Raw genomic sequence first — 27,539 nt, 5'->3', positions numbered from 1 at the left:
CAACCTGTGATTGCCTATACAAAACAAATCTAGGACAATAAAATACACTGTCTGCTCAAATTGTTAAGTGACTATTTTATGTGAGTTCTCTGAATTTTGTCTAGAAAGTGGAACTATTAATCTTTGTAAACTGGAGAGAGGACATTTCTTTTCAGTGGGTGGTGGTTAATGGGCAGCTGAAAACCCTCTGCAAGGTAAATACCGATTTTCCCTGAAAGTGAGGATCAGGACAAATTACTGGATTCAGCAAGTCGTCATATATCTAAACTGAGTCAACTGCTGTGGAAGCTAGTTTTTCGCAATTCTTTGGTCACAATCGTTGGATTCGTAGGCTATGATCTTATTTATTGACGAAAATGAGACGAGCTAGCCAGGAGTCGAATCTAGAATCTTCTGATCCGTAGTCAGACGCGTTATCCATTGCGCCACTGGCCCATGCCACCTACTTCTTTTGTGGCCAGACAACAGACCCTGTTTGGCCACAAAATTGTTCTGAGCAATGTGGCTCTTGTCTGCTAATTTCCTTCCCATTCTTGATGGAAATACAACCTGTGATTGCCTATGCAAAACAAATCTAGGACAATAAAATACACTGTCTGCTCAAATTGTTAAGTGACTATTTTATGTGAATTCTCTGAATTTTGTCTAGAAAGTGGAACTATTAATCTTTGTAAACTGGAGAGAGGACATTTCTTTTCAGTGCGTGGTGGTTAATGGGCAGCTGAAAACCCTCTGCAAGGTAAATACCGATTTTCCCTGAAAGTGAGGATCAGGACAAATTGCTGGATTCAGCAAGTCGTGATATATCTAAGCTGAGTCAACTGCTGTGGAAGCTATGTTTTTGCAATTCTTTGGTCACAATTGGTGGATTCGTAGGCTATGATCTTATTTATTGACGAAAATGAGACAAGCCAGCCAGGAGTCGAACCTAGAATTTTCTGATCCGTAGTCAGACGCGTTATCCATTGGGCCACTAGCCCATGCCGTCTGCTTCAGTTGTGGCCAGACAACAGACCCTGTTTGGCCACAAAATTGTTTTGAGCAATGTGGCTCTTGTCTGCTAATTTCCTTCCCATTCTTGGTGGAAATACAACCTGTGATTGCCTATACAAAACAAATCTAGGACAATAAAATACACTGTCTGCTCAAATTGTTAAGTGACTATTTTATGTGAATTCTCTGAATTTTGTCTAGAAAGTGGAACTATTAATCTTTGTAAACTGGAGAGAGGACATTTCTTTTCAGTGCGTGGTGGTTAATGGGCAGCTGAAAACCCTCTGCAAGGTAAATACCGATTTTCCCTGAAAGTGAGGATCAGGACAAATTGCTGGATTCAGCAAGTCGTGATATATCTAAGCTGAGTCAACTGCTGTGGAAGCTATGTTTTTGCAATTCTTTGGTCACAATTGTTGGATTCGTAGGCTATGATCTTATTTATTGACGAAAATGAGACGAGCCAGCCAGGAGTCGGACCTAGAATCTTCTGATCCGTAGTCAGACGCGTTATCCATTGCGCCACTGGCCCATACCGCCTGCTTCATTTGTGGCCAGACAACAGACCCTGTTTGGCCACAAAATTGTTCTGTGCAATGTGGCTCTTGTCTGCTAATTTCCTTCCCATTCTTGGTGCAAATACAACCTGTGATTGCCTATGCAAAACAAATCTAGGACAATAAAATACACTGTCTGCTCAAATTGTTAAGTGACAATTTTATGTGAATTCTCTGAATTTTGTCTAGAAAGTGGAACTATTAATCTTTGTAAACTGGAGAGAGGACATTTCTTTTCAGTGCGCGGTGGTTAATGGGCAGCTGAAAACGCTCTACAAGGTAAACACCGATTTTCCCTGAAAGTGAGGATCAGGACAAATTGCTGGATTCAGCAAGCCGTGATATATCTAAGCTGAGTTAACTGCTGTGGAAGCTATGTTTTCGCAATTCTTTGGTCACAATTGGTGGATTCGTAGGCTATGATCTTATTTATTGACGAAAATGAGACGAGCCAGCCAGGAGTCGGACCTAGAATCTTCTGATCCGTAGTCAGACGCGTTATCCATTGCGCCACTGGCCCAAGCCATCTGCTTCATTTGTGGCCAGACAACAGACCCTGTTTGGCCACAAAATTGTTCTGAGCAATGTGGCTCTTGTCTGCTAATTTCCTTCCCATTCTTGGTGGAAATACAACCTGTGATTTCCTATGCAAAACAAATCTAGGACAATAAAATACACTGTCTGCTCAAATTGTTAAGTGACTATTTTATGTGAATTCTCTGAATTTTGTCTAGAAAGTGGAACTATTAATCTTTGTAAACTGGAGAGAGGACATTTCTTTTCAGTGGGTGGTGGTTAATGGGCAGCTGAAAACGCTCTAGAAGGCAAACACCGATTTTCCCTGAAAGTGAGGATCAGGACAAATTGCTGGATTCAGCAAGCCGTGATATATCTAAGCTGAGTCAACTGCTGTGGAAGCTATGTTTTCGCAATTCTTTGGTCACAATTGGTGGATTCGTAGGCTATGATCTTATTTATTGACGAAAATGAGACAAACCAGGCAGCCAGCCAGGAGTCGAACCTAGAATCTTCTGATCCGTAGTCAGACGCGTTATCCATTGGGCCACTGGCCCATGCCGTCTGCTTCAGTTGTGGCCAGACAACAGACCCTGTTTGGCCACAAAATTGTTTTGAGCAATGTGGCTCTTGTCTGCTAATTTCCTTCCCATTCTTGGTGGAAATACAACCTGTGATTGCCTATACAAAACAAATCTAGGACAATAAAATACACTGTCTGCTCAAATTGTTAAGTGACTATTTTATGTGAATTCTCTGAATTTTGTCTAGAAAGTGGAACTATTAATCTTTGTAAACTGGAGAGAGGACATTTCTTTTCAGTGCGTGGTGGTTAATGGGCAGCTGAAAACCCTCTGCAAGGTAAATACCGATTTTCCCTGAAAGTGAGGATCAGGACAAATTGCTGGATTCAGCAAGTCGTGATATATCTAAGCTGAGTCAACTGCTGTGGAAGCTATGTTTTTGCAATTCTTTGGTCACAATTGTTGGATTCGTAGGCTATGATCTTATTTATTGACGAAAATGAGACGAGCCAGCCAGGAGTCGGACCTAGAATCTTCTGATCCGTAGTCAGACGCGTTATCCATTGCGCCACTGGCCCATACCGCCTGCTTCATTTGTGGCCAGACAACAGACCCTGTTTGGCCACAAAATTGTTCTGTGCAATGTGGCTCTTGTCTGCTAATTTCCTTCCCATTCTTGGTGCAAATACAACCTGTGATTGCCTATGCAAAACAAATCTAGGACAATAAAATACACTGTCTGCTCAAATTGTTAAGTGACAATTTTATGTGAATTCTCTGAATTTTGTCTAGAAAGTGGAACTATTAATCTTTGTAAACTGGAGAGAGGACATTTCTTTTCAGTGCGCGGTGGTTAATGGGCAGCTGAAAACGCTCTACAAGGTAAACACCGATTTTCCCTGAAAGTGAGGATCAGGACAAATTGCTGGATTCAGCAAGCCGTGATATATCTAAGCTGAGTTAACTGCTGTGGAAGCTATGTTTTCGCAATTCTTTGGTCACAATTGGTGGATTCGTAGGCTATGATCTTATTTATTGACGAAAAAGAGACAAGCCAGCCAGGAGTCGAACCTAGAATCTTCTGATCCGTAGTCAGACGCGTTATCCATTGCGCCACTGGTCCATGCCATCTGCTGCAGTTGTGGCCAGACAACCGACCCTGTTTGGCCACAAAATTGCTTTGAGCAATGTGGCTCTTGTCTGCTAATTTCCTTCCCATTCTTGGTGGAAATACAACCTGTGATTGCCTATACAAAACAAATCTAGGACAATAAAATACACTGTCTGCTCAAATTGTTAAGTGACTATTTTATGTGAGTTCTCTGAATTTTGTCTAGAAAGTGGAACTATTAATCTTTGTAAACTGGAGAGAGGACATTTCTTTTCAGTGGGTGGTGGTTAATGGGCAGCTGAAAACCCTCTGCAAGGTAAATACCGATTTTCCCTGAAAGTGAGGATCAGGACAAATTACTGGATTCAGCAAGTCGTCATATATCTAAACTGAGTCAACTGCTGTGGAAGCTAGTTTTTCGCAATTCTTTGGTCACAATCGTTGGATTCGTAGGCTATGATCTTATTTATTGACGAAAATGAGACGAGCTAGCCAGGAGTCGAACCTAGAATCTTCTGGTCCGTAGTCAGACGCGTTATCCATTGCGCCACTGGCCCATGCCACCTACGTCTTTTGTGGCCAGATAACAGACCCTGTTTGGCCACAAAATTGTTCTGAGCAATGTGGCTCTTGTCTGCTAATTTCCTTCCCATTCTTGGTGCAAATACAACCTGTGATTGCCTATGCAAAACAAAACTAGGACAATAAAATACACTGTCTGCTCAAATTGTTAAGTGACTATTTTATGTGAATTCTCTGAATTTTGTCTAGAAAGTGGAACTATTAATCTTTGTAAACTGGAGAGAGGACATTTCTTTTCAGTGGGTGGTGGTTAATGGGCAGCTGAAAACGCTCTAGAAGGCAAACACCGATTTTCCCTGAAAGTGAGGATCAGGACAAATTGCTGGATTCAGCAAGCCGTGATATATCTAAGCTGAGTCAACTGCTGTGGAAGCTATGTTTTCGCAATTCTTTGGTCACAATTGGTGGATTCGTAGGCTATGATCTTATTTATTGACGAAAATGAGACAAGCCAGGCAGCCAGCCAGGAGTCGAACCTAGAATCTTCTGATCCGTAGTCAGACGCGTTATCCATTGGGCCACTGGCCCATGCCGTCTGCTTCAGTTGTGGCCAGACAACAGACCCTGTTTGGCCACAAAATTGTTTTGAGCAATGTGGCTCTTGTCTGCTAATTTCCTTCCCATTCTTGGTGGAAATACAACCTGTGATTGCCTATACAAAACAAATCTAGGACAATAAAATACACTGTCTGCTCAAATTGTTAAGTGACTATTTTATGTGAATTCTCTGAATTTTGTCTAGAAAGTGGAACTATTAATCTTTGTAAACTGGAGAGAGGACATTTCTTTTCAGTGCGTGGTGGTTAATGGGCAGCTGAAAACCCTCTGCAAGGTAAATACCGATTTTCCCTGAAAGTGAGGATCAGGACAAATTGCTGGATTCAGCAAGTCGTGATATATCTAAGCTGAGTCAACTGCTGTGGAAGCTATGTTTTTGCAATTCTTTGGTCACAATTGTTGGATTCGTAGGCTATGATCTTATTTATTGACGAAAATGAGACGAGCCAGCCAGGAGTCGGACCTAGAATCTTCTGATCCGTAGTCAGACGCGTTATCCATTGCGCCACTGGCCCATACCGCCTGCTTCATTTGTGGCCAGACAACAGACCCTGTTTGGCCACAAAATTGTTCTGTGCAATGTGGCTCTTGTCTGCTAATTTCCTTCCCATTCTTGGTGCAAATACAACCTGTGATTGCCTATGCAAAACAAATCTAGGACAATAAAATACACTGTCTGCTCAAATTGTTAAGTGACAATTTTATGTGAATTCTCTGAATTTTGTCTAGAAAGTGGAACTATTAATCTTTGTAAACTGGAGAGAGGACATTTCTTTTCAGTGCGCGGTGGTTAATGGGCAGCTGAAAACGCTCTACAAGGTAAACACCGATTTTCCCTGAAAGTGAGGATCAGGACAAATTGCTGGATTCAGCAAGCCGTGATATATCTAAGCTGAGTTAACTGCTGTGGAAGCTATGTTTTCGCAATTCTTTGGTCACAATTGGTGGATTCGTAGGCTATGATCTTATTTATTGACGAAAAAGAGACAAGCCAGCCAGGAGTCGAATCTAGAATCTTCTGATCCGTAGTCAGACGCGTTATCCATTGCGCCACTGGCCCATGCCACCTACTTCTTTTGTGGCCAGACAACAGACCCTGTTTGGCCACAAAATTGTTCTGAGCAATGTGGCTCTTGTCTGCTAATTTCCTTCCAATTCTTGATGGAAATACAACCTGTGATTGCCTATGCAAAACAAATCTAGGACAATAAAATACACTGTCTGCTCAAATTGTTAAGTGACTATTTTATGTGAATTCTCTGAATTTTGTCTAGAAAGTGGAACTATTAATCTTTGTAAACTGGAGAGAGGACATTTCTTTTCAGTGCGTGGTGGTTAATGGGCAGCTGAAAACCCTCTGCAAGGTAAATACCGATTTTCCCTGAAAGTGAGGATCAGGACAAATTGCTGGATTCAGCAAGTCGTGATATATCTAAGCTGAGTCAACTGCTGTGGAAGCTATGTTTTTGCAATTCTTTGGTCACAATTGGTGGATTCGTAGGCTATGATCTTATTTATTGACGAAAATGAGACGAGCCAGCCAGGAGTCGGACCTAGAATCTTCTGATCCGTAGTCAGACGCGTTATCCATTGCGCCACTGGCCCATACCGCCTGCTTCATTTGTGGCCAGACAACAGACCCTGTTTGGCCACAAAATTGTTCTGTGCAATGTGGCTCTTGTCTGCTAATTTCCTTCCCATTCTTGGTGCAAATACAACCTGTGATTGCCTATGCAAAACAAATCTAGGACAATAAAATACACTGTCTGCTCAAATTGTTAAGTGACAATTTTATGTGAATTCTCTGAATTTTGTCTAGAAAGTGGAACTATTAATCTTTGTAAACTGGAGAGAGGACATTTCTTTTCAGTGCGCGGTGGTTAATGGGCAGCTGAAAACGCTCTACAAGGTAAACACCGATTTTCCCTGAAAGTGAGGATCAGGACAAATTGCTGGATTCAGCAAGCCGTGATATATCTAAGCTGAGTTAACTGCTGTGGAAGCTATGTTTTCGCAATTCTTTGGTCACAATTGGTGGATTCGTAGGCTATGATCTTATTTATTGACGAAAAAGAGACAAGCCAGCCAGGAGTCGAACCTAGAATCTTCTGATCCGTAGTCAGACACGTTATCCATTGCGCCACTGGCCCATGCCACCTACTTCTTTTGTGGCCAGACAACAGACCCTGTTTGGCCACAAAATTGTTCTGAGCAATGTGGCTCTTGTCTGCTAATTTCCTTCCCATTCTTGATGGAAATACAACCTGTGATTGCCTATGCAAAACAAATCTAGGACAATAAAATACACTGTCTGCTCAAATTGTTAAGTGACTATTTTATGTGAATTCTCTGAATTTTGTCTAGAAAGAGGAACTATTAATCTTTGTAAACTGGAGAGAGGACATTTCTTTTCAGTGCGTGGTGGTTAATGGGCAGCTGAAAACCCTCTGCAAGGTAAATACCGATTTTCCCTGAAAGTGAGGATCAGGACAAATTGCTGGATTCAGCAAGTCGTGATATATCTAAGCTGAGTCAACTGCTGTGGAAGCTATGTTTTTGCAATTCTTTGGTCACAATTGGTGGATTCGTAGGCTATGATCTTATTTATTGACGAAAATGAGACAAGCCAGCCAGGAGTCGAACCTAGAATTTTCTGATCCGTAGTCAGACGCGTTATCCATTGGGCCACTAGCCCATGCCGTCTGCTTCAGTTGTGGCCAGACAACAGACCCTGTTTGGCCACAAAATTGTTTTGAGCAATGTGGCTCTTGTCTGCTAATTTCCTTCCCATTCTTGGTGGAAATACAACCTGTGATTGCCTATACAAAACAAATCTAGGACAATAAAATACACTGTCTGCTCAAATTGTTAAGTGACTATTTTATGTGAATTCTCTGAATTTTGTCTAGAAAGTGGAACTATTAATCTTTGTAAACTGGAGAGAGGACATTTCTTTTCAGTGCGTGGTGGTTAATGGGCAGCTGAAAACCCTCTGCAAGGTAAATACCGATTTTCCCTGAAAGTGAGGATCAGGACAAATTGCTGGATTCAGCAAGTCGTGATATATCTAAGCTGAGTCAACTGCTGTGGAAGCTATGTTTTTGCAATTCTTTGGTCACAATTGTTGGATTCGTAGGCTATGATCTTATTTATTGACGAAAATGAGACGAGCCAGCCAGGAGTCGGACCTAGAATCTTCTGATCCGTAGTCAGACGCGTTATCCATTGCGCCACTGGCCCATACCGCCTGCTTCATTTGTGGCCAGACAACAGACCCTGTTTGGCCACAAAATTGTTCTGTGCAATGTGGCTCTTGTCTGCTAATTTCCTTCCCATTCTTGGTGCAAATACAACCTGTGATTGCCTATGCAAAACAAATCTAGGACAATAAAATACACTGTCTGCTCAAATTGTTAAGTGACAATTTTATGTGAATTCTCTGAATTTTGTCTAGAAAGTGGAACTATTAATCTTTGTAAACTGGAGAGAGGACATTTCTTTTCAGTGCGCGGTGGTTAATGGGCAGCTGAAAACGCTCTACAAGGTAAACACCGATTTTCCCTGAAAGTGAGGATCAGGACAAATTGCTGGATTCAGCAAGCCGTGATATATCTAAGCTGAGTTAACTGCTGTGGAAGCTATGTTTTCGCAATTCTTTGGTCACAATTGGTGGATTCGTAGGCTATGATCTTATTTATTGACGAAAAAGAGACAAGCCAGCCAGGAGTCGAACCTAGAATCTTCTGATCCGTAGTCAGACACGTTATCCATTGCGCCACTGGCCCATGCCACCTACTTCTTTTGTGGCCAGACAACAGACCCTGTTTGGCCACAAAATTGTTCTGAGCAATGTGGCTCTTGTCTGCTAATTTCCTTCCCATTCTTGATGGAAATACAACCTGTGATTGCCTATGCAAAACAAATCTAGGACAATAAAATACACTGTCTGCTCAAATTGTTAAGTGACTATTTTATGTGAATTCTCTGAATTTTGTCTAGAAAGTGGAACTATTAATCTTTGTAAACTGGAGAGAGGACATTTCTTTTCAGTGCGTGGTGGTTAATGGGCAGCTGAAAACCCTCTGCAAGGTAAATACCGATTTTCCCTGAAAGTGAGGATCAGGACAAATTGCTGGATTCAGCAAGTCGTGATATATCTAAGCTGAGTCAACTGCTGTGGAAGCTATGTTTTTGCAATTCTTTGGTCACAATTGGTGGATTCGTAGGCTATGATCTTATTTATTGACGAAAATGAGACAAGCCAGCCAGGAGTCGAACCTAGAATTTTCTGATCCGTAGTCAGACGCGTTATCCATTGCGCCACTGGTCCATGCCATCTGCTGCAGTTGTGGCCAGACAACAGACCCTGTTTGGCCACAAAATTGCTTTGAGCAATGTGGCTCTTGTCTGCTAATTTCCTTCCCATTCTTGGTGGAAATACAACCTGTGATTGCCTATACAAAACAAATCTAGGACAATAAAATACACTGTCTGCTCAAATTGTTAAGTGACTATTTTATGTGAGTTCTCTGAATTTTGTCTAGAAAGTGGAACTATTAATCTTTGTAAACTGGAGAGAGGACATTTCTTTTCAGTGGGTGGTGGTTAATGGGCAGCTGAAAACCCTCTGCAAGGTAAATACCGATTTTCCCTGAAAGTGAGGATCAGGACAAATTACTGGATTCAGCAAGTCGTCATATATCTAAACTGAGTCAACTGCTGTGGAAGCTAGTTTTTCGCAATTCTTTGGTCACAATCGTTGGATTCGTAGGCTATGATCTTATTTATTGACGAAAATGAGACGAGCTAGCCAGGAGTCGAACCTAGAATCTTCTGATCCGTAGTCAGACGCGTTATCCATTGCGCCACTGGCCCATGCCACCTACGTCTTTTGTGGCCAGACAACAGACCCTGTTTGGCCACAAAATTGTTCTGAGCAATGTGGCTCTTGTCTGCTAATTTCCTTCCCATTCTTGGTGCAAATACAACCTGTGATTGCCTATGCAAAACAAAACTAGGACAATAAAATACACTGTCTGCTCAAATTGTTAAGTGACTATTTTATGTGAATTCTCTGAATTTTGTCTAGAAAGTGGAACTATTAATCTTTGTAAACTGGAGAGAGGACATTTCTTTTCAGTGGGTGGTGGTTAATGGGCAGCTGAAAACGCTCTAGAAGGCAAACACCGATTTTCCCTGAAAGTGAGGATCAGGACAAATTGCTGGATTCAGCAAGCCGTGATATATCTAAGCTGAGTCAACTGCTGTGGAAGCTATGTTTTCGCAATTCTTTGGTCACAATTGGTGGATTCGTAGGCTATGATCTTATTTATTGACGAAAATGAGACAAGCCAGGCAGCCAGCCAGGAGTCGAACCTAGAATCTTCTGATCCGTAGTCAGACGCATTATCCATTGGGCCACTGGCCCATGCCGTCTGCTTCAGTTGTGGCCAGACAACAGACCCTGTTTGGCCACAAAATTGTTTTGAGCAATGTGGCTCTTGTCTGCTAATTTCCTTCCCATTCTTGGTGCAAATACAACCTGTGATTGCCTATACAAAACAAATCTAGGACAATAAAATACACTGTCTGCTCAAATTGTTAAGTGACTATTTTATGTGAATTCTCTGAATTTTGTCTAGAAAGTGGAACTATTAATCTTTGTAAACTGGAGAGAGGACATTTCTTTTCAGTGCGTGGTGGTTAATGGGCAGCTGAAAACCCTCTGCAAGGTAAATACCGATTTTCCCTGAAAGTGAGGATCAGGACAAATTGCTGGATTCAGCAAGTCGTGATATATCTAAGCTGAGTCAACTGCTGTGGAAGCTATGTTTTTGCAATTCTTTGGTCACAATTGTTGGATTCGTAGGCTATGATCTTATTTATTGACGAAAATGAGACGAGCCAGCCAGGAGTCGGACCTAGAATCTTCTGATCCGTAGTCAGACGCGTTATCCATTGCGCCACTGGCCCATACCGCCTGCTTCATTTGTGGCCAGACAACAGACCCTGTTTGGCCACAAAATTGTTCTGTGCAATGTGGCTCTTGTCTGCTAATTTTCTTCCCATTCTTGGTGCAAATACAACCTGTGATTGCCTATGCAAAACAAATCTAGGACAATAAAATACACTGTCTGCTCAAATTGTTAAGTGACAATTTTATGTGAATTCTCTGAATTTTGTCTAGAAAGTGGAACTATTAATCTTTGTAAACTGGAGAGAGGACATTTCTTTTCAGTGCGCGGTGGTTAATGGGCAGCTGAAAACGCTCTACAAGGTAAACACCGATTTTCCCTGAAAGTGAGGATCAGGACAAATTGCTGGATTCAGCAAGTCGTGATATATCTAAGCTGAGTCAACTGCTGTGGAAGCTATGTTTTTGCAATTCTTTGGTCACAATTGTTGGATTCGTAGGCTATGATCTTATTTATTGACGAAAATGAGACGAGCCAGCCAGGAGTCGGACCTAGAATCTTCTGATCCGTAGTCAGACGCGTTATCCATTGCGCCACTGGCCCATACCGCCTGCTTCATTTGTGGCCAGACAACAGACCCTGTTTGGCCACAAAATTGTTTTGAGCAATGTGGCTCTTGTCTGCTAATTTCCTTCCCATTCTTGGTGGAAATACAACCTGTGATTGCCTATACAAAACAAATCTAGGACAATAAAATACACTGTCTGCTCAAATTGTTAAGTGACTATTTTATGTGAATTCTCTGAATTTTGTCTAGAAAGTGGAACTATTAATCTTTGTAAACTGGAGAGAGGACATTTCTTTTCAGTGCGTGGTGGTTAATGGGCAGCTGAAAACCCTCTGCAAGGTAAATACCGATTTTCCCTGAAAGTGAGGATCAGGACAAATTGCTGGATTCAGCAAGTCGTGATATATCTAAGCTGAGTCAACTGCTGTGGAAGCTATGTTTTTGCAATTCTTTGGTCACAATTGTTGGATTCGTAGGCTATGATCTTATTTATTGACGAAAATGAGACGAGCCAGCCAGGAGTCGGACCTAGAATCTTCTGATCCGTAGTCAGACGCGTTATCCATTGCGCCACTGGCCCATGCCGCCTGCTTCATTTGTGGCCAGACAACAGACCCTGTTTGGCCACAAAATTGTTCTGTGCAATGTGGCTCTTGTCTGCTAATTTTCTTCCCATTCTTGGTGCAAATACAACCTGTGATTGCCTATGCAAAACAAATCTAGGACAATAAAATACACTGTCTGCTCAAATTGTTAAGTGACAATTTTATGTGAATTCTCTGAATTTTGTCTAGAAAGTGGAACTATTAATCTTTGTAAACTGGAGAGAGGACATTTCTTTTCAGTGCGCGGTGGTTAATGGGCAGCTGAAAACGCTCTACAAGGTAAACACCGATTTTCCCTGAAAGTGAGGATCAGGACAAATTGCTGGATTCAGCAAGTCGTGATATATCTAAGCTGAGTCAACTGCTGTGGAAGCTATGTTTTTGCAATTCTTTGGTCACAATTGTTGGATTCGTAGGCTATGATCTTATTTATTGACGAAAATGAGACGAGCCAGCCAGGAGTCGGACCTAGAATCTTCTGATCCGTAGTCAGACGCGTTATCCATTGCGCCACTGGCCCATACCGCCTGCTTCATTTGTGGCCAGACAACAGACCCTGTTTGGCCACAAAATTGTTTTGAGCAATGTGGCTCTTGTCTGCTAATTTCCTTCCCATTCTTGGTGGAAATACAACCTGTGATTGCCTATACAAAACAAATCTAGGACAATAAAATACACTGTCTGCTCAAATTGTTAAGTGACTATTTTATGTGAATTCTCTGAATTTTGTCTAGAAAGTGGAACTATTAATCTTTGTAAACTGGAGAGAGGACATTTCTTTTCAGTGCGTGGTGGTTAATGGGCAGCTGAAAACCCTCTGCAAGGTAAATACCGATTTTCCCTGAAAGTGAGGATCAGGACAAATTGCTGGATTCAGCAAGTCGTGATATATCTAAGCTGAGTCAACTGCTGTGGAAGCTATGTTTTTGCAATTCTTTGGTCACAATTGTTGGATTCGTAGGCTATGATCTTATTTATTGACGAAAATGAGACGAGCCAGCCAGGAGTCGGACCTAGAATCTTCTGATCCGTAGTCAGACGCGTTATCCATTGCGCCACTGGCCCATGCCGCCTGCTTCATTTGTGGCCAGACAACAGACCCTGTTTGGCCACAAAATTGTTCTGTGCAATGTGGCTCTTGTCTGCTAATTTCCTTCCCATTCTTGGTGCAAATACAACCTGTGATTGCCTATGCAAAACAAATCTAGGACAATAAAATACACTGTCTGCTCAAATTGTTAAGTGACAATTTTATGTGAATTCTCTGAATTTTGTCTAGAAAGTGGAACTATTAATCTTTGTAAACTGGAGAGAGGACATTTCTTTTCAGTGCGCGGTGGTTAATGGGCAGCTGAAAACGCTCTACAAGGTAAACACCGATTTTCCCTGAAAGTGAGGATCAGGACAAATTGCTGGATTCAGCAAGCCGTGATATATCTAAGCTGAGTTAACTGCTGTGGAAGCTATGTTTTCGCAATTCTTTGGTCACAATTGGTGGATTCGTAGGCTATGATCTTATTTATTGACGAAAATGAGACGAGCCAGCCAGGAGTCGGACCTAGAATCTTCTGATCCGTAGTCAGACGCGTTATCCATTGCGCCACTGGCCCATACCGCCTGCTTCATTTGTGGCCAGACAACAGACCCTGTTTGGCCACAAAATTGTTTTGAGCAATGTGGCTCTTGTCTGCTAATTTCCTTCCCATTCTTGGTGGAAATACAACCTGTGATTGCCTATACAAAACAAATCTAGGACAATAAAATACACTGTCTGCTCAAATTGTTAAGTGACTATTTTATGTGAATTCTCTGAATTTTGTCTAGAAAGTGGAACTATTAATCTTTGTAAACTGGAGAGAGGACATTTCTTTTCAGTGCGTGGTGGTTAATGGGCAGCTGAAAACCCTCTGCAAGGTAAATACCGATTTTCCCTGAAAGTGAGGATCAGGACAAATTGCTGGATTCAGCAAGTCGTGATATATCTAAGCTGAGTCAACTGCTGTGGAAGCTATGTTTTTGCAATTCTTTGGTCACAATTGTTGGATTCGTAGGCTATGATCTTATTTATTGACGAAAATGAGACGAGCCAGCCAGGAGTCGGACCTAGAATCTTCTGATCCGTAGTCAGACGCGTTATCCATTGCGCCACTGGCCCATGCCGCCTGCTTCATTTGTGGCCAGACAACAGACCCTGTTTGGCCACAAAATTGTTCTGTGCAATGTGGCTCTTGTCTGCTAATTTCCTTCCCATTCTTGGTGCAAATACAACCTGTGATTGCCTATGCAAAACAAATCTAGGACAATAAAATACACTGTCTGCTCAAATTGTTAAGTGACAATTTTATGTGAATTCTCTGAATTTTGTCTAGAAAGTGGAACTATTAATCTTTGTAAACTGGAGAGAGGACATTTCTTTTCAGTGCGCGGTGGTTAATGGGCAGCTGAAAACGCTCTACAAGGTAAACACCGATTTTCCCTGAAAGTGAGGATCAGGACAAATTGCTGGATTCAGCAAGCCGTGATATATCTAAGCTGAGTTAACTGCTGTGGAAGCTATGTTTTCGCAATTCTTTGGTCACAATTGGTGGATTCGTAGGCTATGATCTTATTTATTGACGAAAAAGAGACAAGCCAGCCAGGAGTCGAACCTAGAATCTTCTGATCCGTAGTCAGACACGTTATCCATTGCGCCACTGGCCCATGCCACCTACTTCTTTTGTGGCCAGACAACAGACCCTGTTTGGCCACAAAATTGTTCTGAGCAATGTGGCTCTTGTCTGCTAATTTCCTTCCCATTCTTGATGGAAATACAACCTGTGATTGCCTATGCAAAACAAATCTAGGACAATAAAATACACTGTCTGCTCAAATTGTTAAGTGACTATTTTATGTGAATTCTCTGAATTTTGTCTAGAAAGTGGAACTATTAATCTTTGTAAACTGGAGAGAGGACATTTCTTTTCAGTGCGTGGTGGTTAATGGGCAGCTGAAAACCCTCTGCAAGGTAAATACCGATTTTCCCTGAAAGTGAGGATCAGGACAAATTGCTGGATTCAGCAAGTCGTGATATATCTAAGCTGAGTCAACTGCTGTGGAAGCTATGTTTTTGCAATTCTTTGGTCACAATTGGTGGATTCGTAGGCTATGATCTTATTTATTGACGAAAATGAGACAAGCCAGCCAGGAGTCGAACCTAGAATTTTCTGATCCGTAGTCAGACGCGTTATCCATTGCGCCACTGGTCCATGCCATCTGCTGCAGTTGTGGCCAGACAACAGACCCTGTTTGGCCACAAAATTGTTTTGAGCAATGTGGCTCTTGTCTGCTAATTTCCTTCCCATTCTTGGTGGAAATACAACCTGTGATTGCCTATACAAAACAAATCTAGGACAATAAAATACACTGTCTGCTCAAATTGTTAAGTGACTATTTTATGTGAATTCTCTGAATTTTGTCTAGAAAGTGGAACTATTAATCTTTGTAAACTGGAGAGAGGACATTTCTTTTCAGTGCGTGGTGGTTAATGGGCAGCTGAAAACCCTCTGCAAGGTAAATACCGATTTTCCCTGAAAGTGAGGATCAGGACAAATTGCTGGATTCAGCAAGTCGTGATATATCTAAGCTGAGTCAACTGCTGTGGAAGCTATGTTTTTGCAATTCTTTGGTCACAATTGTTGGATTCGTAGGCTATGATCTTATTTATTGACGAAAATGAGACGAGCTAGCCAGGAGTCGAACCTAGAATCTTCTGATCCGTAGTCAGACGCGTTATCCATTGCGCCACTGGCCCATGCCACCTACGTCTTTTGTGGCCAGACAACAGACCCTGTTTGGCCACAAAATTGTTCTGAGCAATGTGGCTCTTGTCTGCTAATTTCCTTCCCATTCTTGGTGCAAATACAACCTGTGATTGCCTATGCAAAACAAAACTAGGACAATAAAATACACTGTCTGCTCAAATTGTTAAGTGACTATTTTATGTGAATTCTCTGAATTTTGTCTAGAAAGTGGAACTATTAATCTTTGTAAACTGGAGAGAGGACATTTCTTTTCAGTGGGTGGTGGTTAATGGGCAGCTGAAAACGCTCTAGAAGGCAAACACCGATTTTCCCTGAAAGTGAGGATCAGGACAAATTGCTGGATTCAGCAAGCCGTGATATATCTAAGCTGAGTCAACTGCTGTGGAAGCTATGTTTTCGCAATTCTTTGGTCACAATTGGTGGATTCGTAGGCTATGATCTTATTTATTGACGAAAATGAGACAAGCCAGGCAGCCAGCCAGGAGTCGAACCTAGAATCTTCTGATCCGTAGTCAGACGCGTTATCCATTGGGCCACTGGCCCATGCCGTCTGCTTCAGTTGTGGCCAGACAACAGACCCTGTTTGGCCACAAAATTGTTTTGAGCAATGTGGCTCTTGTCTGCTAATTTCCTTCCCATTCTTGGTGCAAATACAACCTGTGATTGCCTATACAAAACAAATCTAGGACAATAAAATACACTGTCTGCTCAAATTGTTAAGTGACTATTTTATGTGAATTCTCTGAATTTTGTCTAGAAAGTGGAACTATTAATCTTTGTAAACTGGAGAGAGGACATTTCTTTTCAGTGCGTGGTGGTTAATGGGCAGCTGAAAACCCTCTGCAAGGTAAATACCGATTTTCCCTGAAAGTGAGGATCAGGACAAATTGCTGGATTCAGCAAGTCGTGATATATCTAAGCTGAGTCAACTGCTGTGGAAGCTATGTTTTTGCAATTCTTTGGTCACAATTGTTGGATTCGTAGGCTATGATCTTATTTATTGACGAAAATGAGACGAGCCAGCCAGGAGTCGGACCTAGAATCTTCTGATCCGTAGTCAGACGCGTTATCCATTGCGCCACTGGCCCATACCGCCTGCTTCATTTGTGGCCAGACAACAGACCCTGTTTGGCCACAAAATTGTTCTGTGCAATGTGGCTCTTGTCTGCTAATTTTCTTCCCATTCTTGGTGCAAATACAACCTGTGATTGCCTATGCAAAACAAATCTAGGACAATAAAATACACTGTCTGCTCAAATTGTTAAGTGACAATTTTATGTGAATTCTCTGAATTTTGTCTAGAAAGTGGAACTATTAATCTTTGTAAACTGGAGAGAGGACATTTCTTTTCAGTGCGCGGTGGTTAATGGGCAGCTGAAAACGCTCTACAAGGTAAACACCGATTTTCCCTGAAAGTGAGGATCAGGACAAATTGCTGGATTCAGCAAGTCGTGATATATCTAAGCTGAGTCAACTGCTGTGGAAGCTATGTTTTTGCAATTCTTTGGTCACAATTGTTGGATTCGTAGGCTATGATCTTATTTATTGACGAAAATGAGACGAGCCAGCCAGGAGTCGGACCTAGAATCTTCTGATCCGTAGTCAGACGCGTTATCCATTGCGCCACTGGCCCATACCGCCTGCTTCATTTGTGGCCAGACAACAGACCCTGTTTGGCCACAAAATTGTTTTGAGCAATGTGGCTCTTGTCTGCTAATTTCCTTCCCATTCTTGGTGGAAATACAACCTGTGATTGCCTATACAAAACAAATCTAGGACAATAAAATACACTGTCTGCTCAAATTGTTAAGTGACTATTTTATGTGAATTCTCTGAATTTTGTCTAGAAAGTGGAACTATTAATCTTTGTAAACTGGAGAGAGGACATTTCTTTTCAGTGCGTGGTGGTTAATGGGCAGCTGAAAACCCTCTGCAAGGTAAATACCGATTTTCCCTGAAAGTGAGGATCAGGACAAATTGCTGGATTCAGCAAGTCGTGATATATCTAAGCTGAGTCAACTGCTGTGGAAGCTATGTTTTTGCAATTCTTTGGTCACAATTGTTGGATTCGTAGGCTATGATCTTATTTATTGACGAAAATGAGACGAGCCAGCCAGGAGTCGGACCTAGAATCTTCTGATCCGTAGTCAGACGCGTTATCCATTGCGCCACTGGCCCATGCCGCCTGCTTCATTTGTGGCCAGACAACAGACCCTGTTTGGCCACAAAATTGTTCTGTGCAATGTGGCTCTTGTCTGCTAATTTCCTTCCCATTCTTGGTGCAAATACAACCTGTGATTGCCTATGCAAAACAAATCTAGGACAATAAAATACACTGTCTGCTCAAATTGTTAAGTGACAATTTTATGTGAATTCTCTGAATTTTGTCTAGAAAGTGGAACTATTAATCTTTGTAAACTGGAGAGAGGACATTTCTTTTCAGTGCGCGGTGGTTAATGGGCAGCTGAAAACGCTCTACAAGGTAAACACCGATTTTCCCTGAAAGTGAGGATCAGGACAAATTGCTGGATTCAGCAAGCCGTGATATATCTAAGCTGAGTTAACTGCTGTGGAAGCTATGTTTTCGCAATTCTTTGGTCACAATTGGTGGATTCGTAGGCTATGATCTTATTTATTGACGAAAAAGAGACAAGCCAGCCAGGAGTCGAACCTAGAATCTTCTGATCCGTAGTCAGACACGTTATCCATTGCGCCACTGGCCCATGCCACCTACTTCTTTTGTGGCCAGACAACAGACCCTGTTTGGCCACAAAATTGTTCTGAGCAATGTGGCTCTTGTCTGCTAATTTCCTTCCCATTCTTGATGGAAATACAACCTGTGATTGCCTATGCAAAACAAATCTAGGACAATAAAATACACTGTCTGCTCAAATTGTTAAGTGACTATTTTATGTGAATTCTCTGAATTTTGTCTAGAAAGTGGAACTATTAATCTTTGTAAACTGGAGAGAGGACATTTCTTTTCAGTGCGTGGTGGTTAATGGGCAGCTGAAAACCCTCTGCAAGGTAAATACCGATTTTCCCTGAAAGTGAGGATCAGGACAAATTGCTGGATTCAGCAAGTCGTGATATATCTAAGCTGAGTCAACTGCTGTGGAAGCTATGTTTTTGCAATTCTTTGGTCACAATTGGTGGATTCGTAGGCTATGATCTTATTTATTGACGAAAATGAGACAAGCCAGCCAGGAGTCGAACCTAGAATTTTCTGATCCGTAGTCAGACGCGTTATCCATTGCGCCACTGGTCCATGCCATCTGCTGCAGTTGTGGCCAGACAACAGACCCTGTTTGGCCACAAAATTGCTTTGAGCAATGTGGCTCTTGTCTGCTAATTTCCTTCCCATTCTTGGTGGAAATACAACCTGTGATTGCCTATACAAAACAAATCTAGGACAATAAAATACACTGTCTGCTCAAATTGTTAAGTGACTATTTTATGTGAGTTCTCTGAATTTTGTCTAGAAAGTGGAACTATTAATCTTTGTAAACTGGAGAGAGGACATTTCTTTTCAGTGGGTGGTGGTTAATGGGCAGCTGAAAACCCTCTGCAAGGTAAATACCGATTTTCCCTGAAAGTGAGGATCAGGACAAATTACTGGATTCAGCAAGTCGTCATATATCTAAACTGAGTCAACTGCTGTGGAAGCTAGTTTTTCGCAATTCTTTGGTCACAATCGTTGGATTCGTAGGCTATGATCTTATTTATTGACGAAAATGAGACGAGCTAGCCAGGAGTCGAACCTAGAATCTTCTGATCCGTAGTCAGACGCGTTATCCATTGCGCCACTGGCCCATGCCACCTACGTCTTTTGTGGCCAGACAACAGACCCTGTTTGGCCACAAAATTGTTCTGAGCAATGTGGCTCTTGTCTGCTAATTTCCTTCCCATTCTTGGTGCAAATACAACCTGTGATTGCCTATGCAAAACAAAACTAGGACAATAAAATACACTGTCTGCTCAAATTGTTAAGTGACTATTTTATGTGAATTCTCTGAATTTTGTCTAGAAAGTGGAACTATTAATCTTTGTAAACTGGAGAGAGGACATTTCTTTTCAGTGGGTGGTGGTTAATGGGCAGCTGAAAACGCTCTAGAAGGCAAACACCGATTTTCCCTGAAAGTGAGGATCAGGACAAATTGCTGGATTCAGCAAGCCGTGATATATCTAAGCTGAGTCAACTGCTGTGGAAGCTATGTTTTCGCAATTCTTTGGTCACAATTGGTGGATTCGTAGGCTATGATCTTATTTATTGACGAAAATGAGACAAGCCAGGCAGCCAGCCAGGAGTCGAACCTAGAATCTTCTGATCCGTAGTCAGACGCGTTATCCATTGGGCCACTGGCCCATGCCGTCTGCTTCAGTTGTGGCCAGACAACAGACCCTGTTTGGCCACAAAATTGTTTTGAGCAATGTGGCTCTTGTCTGCTAATTTCCTTCCCATTCTTGGTGCAAATACAACCTGTGATTGCCTATGCAAAACAAATCTAGGACAATAAAATACACTGTCTGCTCAAATTGTTAAGTGACTATTTTATGTGAATTCTCTGAATTTTGTCTAGAAAGTGGAACTATTAATCTTTGTAAACTGGAGAGAGGACATTTCTTTTCAGTGCGCGGTGGTTAATGGGCAGCTGAAAACGCTCTACAAGGTAAACACCGATTTTCCCTGAAAGTGAGGATCAGGACAAATTGCTGGATTCAGCAAGTCGTGATATATCTAAGCTGAGTCAACTGCTGTGGAAGCTATGTTTTTGCAATTCTTTGGTCACAATTGTTGGATTCGTAGGCTATGATCTTATTTATTGACGAAAATGAGACGAGCCAGCCAGGAGTCGGACCTAGAATCTTCTGATCCGTAGTCAGACGCGTTATCCATTGCGCCACTGGCCCATACCGCCTGCTTCATTTGTGGCCAGACAACAGACCCTGTTTGGCCACAAAATTGTTTTGAGCAATGTGGCTCTTGTCTGCTAATTTCCTTCCCATTCTTGGTGGAAATACAACCTGTGATTGCCTATACAAAACAAATCTAGGACAATAAAATACACTGTCTGCTCAAATTGTTAAGTGACTATTTTATGTGAATTCTCTGAATTTTGTCTAGAAAGTGGAACTATTAATCTTTGTAAACTGGAGAGAGGACATTTCTTTTCAGTGCGTGGTGGTTAATGGGCAGCTGAAAACCCTCTGCAAGGTAAATACCGATTTTCCCTGAAAGTGAGGATCAGGACAAATTGCTGGATTCAGCAAGTCGTGATATATCTAAGCTGAGTCAACTGCTGTGGAAGCTATGTTTTTGCAATTCTTTGGTCACAATTGTTGGATTCGTAGGCTATGATCTTATTTATTGACGAAAATGAGACGAGCCAGCCAGGAGTCGGACCTAGAATCTTCTGATCCGTAGTCAGACGCGTTATCCATTGCGCCACTGGCCCATGCCGCCTGCTTCATTTGTGGCCAGACAACAGACCCTGTTTGGCCACAAAATTGTTCTGTGCAATGTGGCTCTTGTCTGCTAATTTCCTTCCCATTCTTGGTGCAAATACAACCTGTGATTGCCTATGCAAAACAAATCTAGGACAATAAAATACACTGTCTGCTCAAATTGTTAAGTGACAATTTTATGTGAATTCTCTGAATTTTGTCTAGAAAGTGGAACTATTAATCTTTGTAAACTGGAGAGAGGACATTTCTTTTCAGTGCGCGGTGGTTAATGGGCAGCTGAAAACGCTCTACAAGGTAAACACCGATTTTCCCTGAAAGTGAGGATCAGGACAAATTGCTGGATTCAGCAAGCCGTGATATATCTAAGCTGAGTTAACTGCTGTGGAAGCTATGTTTTCGCAATTCTTTGGTCACAATTGGTGGATTCGTAGGCTATGATCTTATTTATTGACGAAAAAGAGACAAGCCAGCCAGGAGTCGAACCTAGAATCTTCTGATCCGTAGTCAGACACGTTATCCATTGCGCCACTGGCCCATGCCACCTACTTCTTTTGTGGCCAGACAACAGACCCTGTTTGGCCACAAAATTGTTCTGAGCAATGTGGCTCTTGTCTGCTAATTTCCTTCCCATTCTTGATGGAAATACAACCTGTGATTGCCTATGCAAAACAAATCTAGGACAATAAAATACACTGTCTGCTCAAATTGTTAAGTGACTATTTTATGTGAATTCTCTGAATTTTGTCTAGAAAGTGGAACTATTAATCTTTGTAAACTGGAGAGAGGACATTTCTTTTCAGTGCGTGGTGGTTAATGGGCAGCTGAAAACCCTCTGCAAGGTAAATACCGATTTTCCCTGAAAGTGAGGATCAGGACAAATTGCTGGATTCAGCAAGTCGTGATATATCTAAGCTGAGTCAACTGCTGTGGAAGCTATGTTTTTGCAATTCTTTGGTCACAATTGGTGGATTCGTAGGCTATGATCTTATTTATTGACGAAAATGAGACAAGCCAGCCAGGAGTCGAACCTAGAATTTTCTGATCCGTAGTCAGACGCGTTATCCATTGCGCCACTGGTCCATGCCATCTGCTGCAGTTGTGGCCAGACAACAGACCCTGTTTGGCCACAAAATTGCTTTGAGCAATGTGGCTCTTGTCTGCTAATTTCCTTCCCATTCTTGGTGGAAATACAACCTGTGATTGCCTATACAAAACAAATCTAGGACAATAAAATACACTGTCTGCTCAAATTGTTAAGTGACTATTTTATGTGAGTTCTCTGAATTTTGTCTAGAAAGTGGAACTATTAATCTTTGTAAACTGGAGAGAGGACATTTCTTTTCAGTGGGTGGTGGTTAATGGGCAGCTGAAAACCCTCTGCAAGGTAAATACCGATTTTCCCTGAAAGTGAGGATCAGGACAAATTACTGGATTCAGCAAGTCGTCATATATCTAAACTGAGTCAACTGCTGTGGAAGCTAGTTTTTCGCAATTCTTTGGTCACAATCGTTGGATTCGTAGGCTATGATCTTATTTATTGACGAAAATGAGACGAGCTAGCCAGGAGTCGAACCTAGAATCTTCTGATCCGTAGTCAGACGCGTTATCCATTGCGCCACTGGCCCATGCCACCTACGTCTTTTGTGGCCAGACAACAGACCCTGTTTGGCCACAAAATTGTTCTGAGCAATGTGGCTCTTGTCTGCTAATTTCCTTCCCATTCTTGGTGCAAATACAACCTGTGATTGCCTATGCAAAACAAAACTAGGACAATAAAATACACTGTCTGCTCAAATTGTTAAGTGACTATTTTATGTGAATTCTCTGAATTTTGTCTAGAAAGTGGAACTATTAATCTTTGTAAACTGGAGAGAGGACATTTCTTTTCAGTGGGTGGTGGTTAATGGGCAGCTGAAAACGCTCTAGAAGGCAAACACCGATTTTCCCTGAAAGTGAGGATCAGGACAAATTGCTGGATTCAGCAAGTCGTGATATATCTAAGCTGAGTCAACTGCTGTGGAAGCTATGTTTTCGCAATTCTTTGGTCACAATTGGTGGATTCGTAGGCTATGATCTTATTTATTGACGAAAATGAGACAAGCCAGGCAGCCAGCCAGGAGTCGAACCTAGAATCTTCTGATCCGTAGTCAGACGCGTTATCCATTGGGCCACTGGCCCATGCCGTCTGCTTCAGTTGTGGCCAGACAACAGACCCTGTTTGGCCACAAAATTGTTTTGAGCAATGTGGCTCTTGTCTGCTAATTTCCTTCCCATTCTTGGTGCAAATACAACCTGTGATTGCCTATACAAAACAAATCTAGGACAATAAAATACACTGTCTGCTCAAATTGTTAAGTGACTATTTTATGTGAATTCTCTGAATTTTGTCTAGAAAGTGGAACTATTAATCTTTGTAAACTGGAGAGAGGACATTTCTTTTCAGTGCGTGGTGGTTAATGGGCAGCTGAAAACCCTCTGCAAGGTAAATACCGATTTTCCCTGAAAGTGAGGATCAGGACAAATTGCTGGATTCAGCAAGTCGTGATATATCTAAGCTGAGTCAACTGCTGTGGAAGCTATGTTTTTGCAATTCTTTGGTCACAATTGTTGGATTCGTAGGCTATGATCTTATTTATTGACGAAAATGAGACGAGCCAGCCAGGAGTCGGACCTAGAATCTTCTGATCCGTAGTCAGACGCGTTATCCATTGCGCCACTGGCCCATACCGCCTGCTTCATTTGTGGCCAGACAACAGACCCTGTTTGGCCACAAAATTGTTCTGTGCAATGTGGCTCTTGTCTGCTAATTTTCTTCCCATTCTTGGTGCAAATACAACCTGTGATTGCCTATGCAAAACAAATCTAGGACAATAAAATACACTGTCTGCTCAAATTGTTAAGTGACAATTTTATGTGAATTCTCTGAATTTTGTCTAGAAAGTGGAACTATTAATCTTTGTAAACTGGAGAGAGGACATTTCTTTTCAGTGCGCGGTGGTTAATGGGCAGCTGAAAACGCTCTACAAGGTAAACACCGATTTTCCCTGAAAGTGAGGATCAGGACAAATTGCTGGATTCAGCAAGTCGTGATATATCTAAGCTGAGTCAACTGCTGTGGAAGCTATGTTTTTGCAATTCTTTGGTCACAATTGTTGGATTCGTAGGCTATGATCTTATTTATTGACGAAAATGAGACGAGCCAGCCAGGAGTCGGACCTAGAATCTTCTGATCCGTAGTCAGACGCGTTATCCATTGCGCCACTGGCCCATACCGCCTGCTTCATTTGTGGCCAGACAACAGACCCTGTTTGGCCACAAAATTGTTTTGAGCAATGTGGCTCTTGTCTGCTAATTTCCTTCCCATTCTTGGTGGAAATACAACCTGTGATTGCCTATACAAAACAAATCTAGGACAATAAAATACACTGTCTGCTCAAATTGTTAAGTGACTATTTTATGTGAATTCTCTGAATTTTGTCTAGAAAGTGGAACTATTAATCTTTGTAAACTGGAGAGAGGACATTTCTTTTCAGTGCGTGGTGGTTAATGGGCAGCTGAAAACCCTCTGCAAGGTAAATACCGATTTTCCCTGAAAGTGAGGATCAGGACAAATTGCTGGATTCAGCAAGTCGTGATATATCTAAGCTGAGTCAACTGCTGTGGAAGCTATGTTTTTGCAATTCTTTGGTCACAATTGTTGGATTCGTAGGCTATGATCTTATTTATTGACGAAAATGAGACGAGCCAGCCAGGAGTCGGACCTAGAATCTTCTGATCCGTAGTCAGACGCGTTATCCATTGCGCCACTGGCCCATGCCGCCTGCTTCATTTGTGGCCAGACAACAGACCCTGTTTGGCCACAAAATTGTTCTGTGCAATGTGGCTCTTGTCTGCTAATTTCCTTCCCATTCTTGGTGCAAATACAACCTGTGATTGCCTATGCAAAACAAATCTAGGACAATAAAATACACTGTCTGCTCAAATTGTTAAGTGACAATTTTATGTGAATTCTCTGAATTTTGTCTAGAAAGTGGAACTATTAATCTTTGTAAACTGGAGAGAGGACATTTCTTTTCAGTGCGCGGTGGTTAATGGGCAGCTGAAAACGCTCTACAAGGTAAACACCGATTTTCCCTGAAAGTGAGGATCAGGACAAATTGCTGGATTCAGCAAGCCGTGATATATCTAAGCTGAGTTAACTGCTGTGGAAGCTATGTTTTCGCAATTCTTTGGTCACAATTGGTGGATTCGTAGGCTATGATCTTATTTATTGACGAAAAAGAGACAAGCCAGCCAGGAGTCGAACCTAGAATCTTCTGATCCGTAGTCAGACACGTTATCCATTGCGCCACTGGCCCATGCCACCTACTTCTTTTGTGGCCAGACAACAGACCCTGTTTGGCCACAAAATTGTTCTGAGCAATGTGGCTCTTGTCTGCTAATTTCCTTCCCATTCTTGATGGAAATACAACCTGTGATTGCCTATGCAAAACAAATCTAGGACAATAAAATACACTGTCTGCTCAAATTGTTAAGTGACTATTTTATGTGAATTCTCTGAATTTTGTCTAGAAAGTGGAACTATTAATCTTTGTAAACTGGAGAGAGGACATTTCTTTTCAGTGCGTGGTGGTTAATGGGCAGCTGAAAACCCTCTGCAAGGTAAATACCGATTTTCCCTGAAAGTGAGGATCAGGACAAATTGCTGGATTCAGCAAGTCGTGATATATCTAAGCTGAGTCAACTGCTGTGGAAGCTATGTTTTTGCAATTCTTTGGTCACAATTGGTGGATTCGTAGGCTATGATCTTATTTATTGACGAAAATGAGACAAGCCAGCCAGGAGTCGAACCTAGAATTTTCTGATCCGTAGTCAGACGCGTTATCCATTGCGCCACTGGTCCATGCCATCTGCTGCAGTTGTGGCCAGACAACAGACCCTGTTTGGCCACAAAATTGCTTTGAGCAATGTGGCTCTTGTCTGCTAATTTCCTTCCCATTCTTGGTGGAAATACAACCTGTGATTGCCTATACAAAACAAATCTAGGACAATAAAATACACTGTCTGCTCAAATTGTTAAGTGACTATTTTATGTGAGTTCTCTGAATTTTGTCTAGAAAGTGGAACTATTAATCTTTGTAAACTGGAGAGAGGACATTTCTTTTCAGTGGGTGGTGGTTAATGGGCAGCTGAAAACCCTCTGCAAGGTAAATACCGATTTTCCCTGAAAGTGAGGATCAGGACAAATTACTGGATTCAGCAAGTCGTCATATATCTAAACTGAGTCAACTGCTGTGGAAGCTAGTTTTTCGCAATTCTTTGGTCACAATCGTTGGATTCGTAGGCTATGATCTTATTTATTGACGAAAATGAGACGAGCTAGCCAGGAGTCGAACCTAGAATCTTCTGATCCGTAGTCAGACGCGTTATCCATTGCGCCACTGGCCCATGCCACCTACTTCTTTTGTGGCCAGACAACAGACCCTGTTTGGCCACAAAATTGTTCTGAGCAATGTGGCTCTTGTCTGCTAATTTCCTTCCCATTCTTGGTGCAAATACAACCTGTGATTGCCTATGCAAAACAAAACTAGGACAATAAAATACACTGTCTGCTCAAATTGTTAAGTGACAATTTTATGTGAATTCTCTGAATTTTGTCTAGAAAGTGGAACTATTAATCTTTGTAAACTGGAGAGAGGACATTTCTTTTCAGTGCGCGGTGGTTAATGGGCAGCTGAAAACGCTCTACAAGGTAAACACCGATTTTCCCTGAAAGTGAGGATCAGGACAAATTGCTGGATTCAGCAAGTCGTGATATATCTAAGCTGAGTCAACTGCTGTGGAAGCTATGTTTTTGCAATTCTTTGGTCACAATTGTTGGATTCGTAGGCTATGATCTTATTTATTGACGAAAATGAGACGAGCCAGCCAGGAGTCGAACCTAGAATCTTCTGATCCGTAGTCAGACACGTTATCCATTGCGCCACTGGCCCATGCCACCTACTTCTTTTGTGGCCAGACAACAGACCCTGTTTGGCCACAAAATTGTTCTGAGCAATGTGGCTCTTGTCTGCTAATTTCCTTCCCATTCTTGATGGAAATACAACCTGTGATTGCCTATGCAAAACAAATCTAGGACAATAAAATACACTGTCTGCTCAAATTGTTAAGTGACTATTTTATGTGAATTCTCTGAATTTTGTCTAGAAAGTGGAACTATTAATCTTTGTAAACTGGAGAGAGGACATTTCTTTTCAGTGCGTGGTGGTTAATGGGCAGCTGAAAACCCTCTGCAAGGTAAATACCGATTTTCCCTGAAAGTGAGGATCAGGACAAATTGCTGG

At 41.9% G+C, this 27,539-nt stretch overlaps 12 non-coding genes across 12 annotated transcripts; all 12 read right to left on the bottom strand.

The window, feature by feature from the left end:
- Nucleotides 1-6,918: 6,918 nt before the first annotated feature.
- Nucleotides 6,919-6,991, bottom strand: trnar-acg (transfer RNA arginine (anticodon ACG)). Its single transcript has one exon. It is a non-coding gene; the product is annotated as a tRNA-Arg (tRNA).
- Nucleotides 6,992-8,553: 1,562 nt separating this feature from the next.
- On the bottom strand, nt 8,554-8,626 carry trnar-acg (transfer RNA arginine (anticodon ACG)). The gene has a single exon. It is a non-coding gene; the product is annotated as a tRNA-Arg (tRNA).
- A 1,017-nt stretch (nt 8,627-9,643) lies between these two features.
- Nucleotides 9,644-9,716, bottom strand: trnar-acg (transfer RNA arginine (anticodon ACG)). The gene has a single exon. It is a non-coding gene; the product is annotated as a tRNA-Arg (tRNA).
- Nucleotides 9,717-14,556: 4,840 nt separating this feature from the next.
- On the bottom strand, nt 14,557-14,629 carry trnar-acg (transfer RNA arginine (anticodon ACG)). The gene has a single exon. It is a non-coding gene; the product is annotated as a tRNA-Arg (tRNA).
- Nucleotides 14,630-15,646: 1,017 nt separating this feature from the next.
- trnar-acg (transfer RNA arginine (anticodon ACG)) lies at nt 15,647-15,719 on the bottom strand. Its single transcript has one exon. It is a non-coding gene; the product is annotated as a tRNA-Arg (tRNA).
- Nucleotides 15,720-18,379: 2,660 nt separating this feature from the next.
- trnar-acg (transfer RNA arginine (anticodon ACG)) lies at nt 18,380-18,452 on the bottom strand. Its single transcript has one exon. It is a non-coding gene; the product is annotated as a tRNA-Arg (tRNA).
- Nucleotides 18,453-19,469: 1,017 nt separating this feature from the next.
- trnar-acg (transfer RNA arginine (anticodon ACG)) lies at nt 19,470-19,542 on the bottom strand. Its single transcript has one exon. It is a non-coding gene; the product is annotated as a tRNA-Arg (tRNA).
- A 2,115-nt stretch (nt 19,543-21,657) lies between these two features.
- Nucleotides 21,658-21,730, bottom strand: trnar-acg (transfer RNA arginine (anticodon ACG)). Its single transcript has one exon. It is a non-coding gene; the product is annotated as a tRNA-Arg (tRNA).
- A 1,017-nt stretch (nt 21,731-22,747) lies between these two features.
- trnar-acg (transfer RNA arginine (anticodon ACG)) lies at nt 22,748-22,820 on the bottom strand. Its single transcript has one exon. It is a non-coding gene; the product is annotated as a tRNA-Arg (tRNA).
- Nucleotides 22,821-25,480: 2,660 nt separating this feature from the next.
- On the bottom strand, nt 25,481-25,553 carry trnar-acg (transfer RNA arginine (anticodon ACG)). Its single transcript has one exon. It is a non-coding gene; the product is annotated as a tRNA-Arg (tRNA).
- Nucleotides 25,554-26,570: 1,017 nt separating this feature from the next.
- On the bottom strand, nt 26,571-26,643 carry trnar-acg (transfer RNA arginine (anticodon ACG)). The gene has a single exon. It is a non-coding gene; the product is annotated as a tRNA-Arg (tRNA).
- A 472-nt stretch (nt 26,644-27,115) lies between these two features.
- Nucleotides 27,116-27,188, bottom strand: trnar-acg (transfer RNA arginine (anticodon ACG)). Its single transcript has one exon. It is a non-coding gene; the product is annotated as a tRNA-Arg (tRNA).
- Nucleotides 27,189-27,539: the final 351 nt, after the last annotated feature.

The sequence above is a fragment of the Conger conger genome, chromosome 16 (genome assembly GCF_963514075.1).
Source record: "Conger conger chromosome 16, fConCon1.1, whole genome shotgun sequence".
In the NCBI taxonomy this organism is placed as follows: Eukaryota; Metazoa; Chordata; class Actinopteri; order Anguilliformes; family Congridae; genus Conger; species Conger conger.
Note: the sequence above shows the minus strand (reverse complement) of the source record. Positions and strands in the feature narration are given on the sequence as shown.